The following is a 1,461-nucleotide window of genomic DNA, read 5'->3' as shown; positions in this document are numbered from 1 at the left end:
AGAGGAGGAAAGGACAGTGTCTGACCCACTGTCCCACCCTGTCCCAGAGGGGGAAAGGACAGCGTCTGACCCACTGTCCCACCCAGACCCTGAGGGGGAAAGGACAGTGTCTGACCCACTGTCCCACCCTGTCCCAGAGGGGGAAAGGACAGCGTCTGACCCACTGTCCCACCCAGACCCAGAGGGGGAAAGGACAGCGTCTGACCCACTGTCCCACCCAGTCCCAGAGGGGGAAAGGACAGCGTCTGACCCACTGTCCCACCCAGTCCCAGAGGGGGAAAGGACAGTGTCTGACCCACTGCACCTCCCAGCTAGTACTTCATTTTTAACATTTCTAATATTTCATTGAGCTATGCAGACAAATTTAAAGTTTAAGTGAAAAGTCCTATTACTGTGCAACTATCTCCAGCATTCTCACACATAGTGATAACGGATAGGGAAAGTTACCCTTCCAACTTAATTCATCCATTCAGAAACACTCTAAAAGTCTTCTGGTTGTCTGCTCCATTTTCCTGAAATGTTTCAAGGGTTATTTCCTCCATTACTCCATTGGATTTAAGAGGGGATTGAATAAACACATAAAGAGAAAGGAATAGAAAGATGTATTGATGAGGTTTGATAAAATCAGGTGAAAGGAGTCTCAAGTGGAGCATAAACACCAGCATGGTCTGGCTGGGTCGAATGGCCTGTTTCTGTACTGTAAATACTTTGTCATTACTCAGACTGAAATGAGGACTCGAATAAGGTGCAACAGCACCTTCCAACCTGCAACCTCTATCAACAGGAAGTACAACGTCCCAACCATCTTCAACTGCTTCATCAATGACCTTCCTTCCATCGTAAGGTCAGAAGTGGAGATGTTCGCTGATGATTGCACAATGTTCAGCACCATTCGTGACTCCTGAAGCAGTCCATGTCCAAATGCAGCAAGACCTGAACAATATCCAGGTTTGGGCTGACAAGTGGCAAGTAACATTCACACGACACAAGTGCCAACCAATGACCATCTCCAACAAGAGAAGATCGAACCATCACCCCTTGACATTCATTCGCATTACCATTACTGAATCCTCCAATATCAACATCCTGGGGGTTAACATTGACCAGAACTGAACTGGACTAGCCATATATATACTGTGGCTACAAGAGTAGGCCAGAGGCTAGGAATCCTGCAACGAGTAACTCACCTCCTGACTCCCCAAAGCCTGTCCACCATCTACGAGGCACAAGTCAGGAGTGTGATGGAATACTCTCCACTTGCCTGGATGAGTTCAGCTCCAACAACGCCCAAGACACTTGACACTGTCCAGGACAAATCAGCCCACTTGATTGGCACCACATCCACAAACATTCACTCCCTCCACCACCGATGCACAGTATCAGCAGTGTGTACCATCTACAAGATGCACTGCAGGAGCTCACCTGCAGTTCCTTAGCACCTTCCAAACCCACAACCATTAC

Source organism: Carcharodon carcharias, chromosome 19 (genome assembly GCF_017639515.1).
Source record: "Carcharodon carcharias isolate sCarCar2 chromosome 19, sCarCar2.pri, whole genome shotgun sequence".
Lineage (NCBI taxonomy): Eukaryota > Metazoa > Chordata > Chondrichthyes > Lamniformes > Lamnidae > Carcharodon > Carcharodon carcharias.
This window is presented reverse-complemented; position numbering follows the sequence as displayed.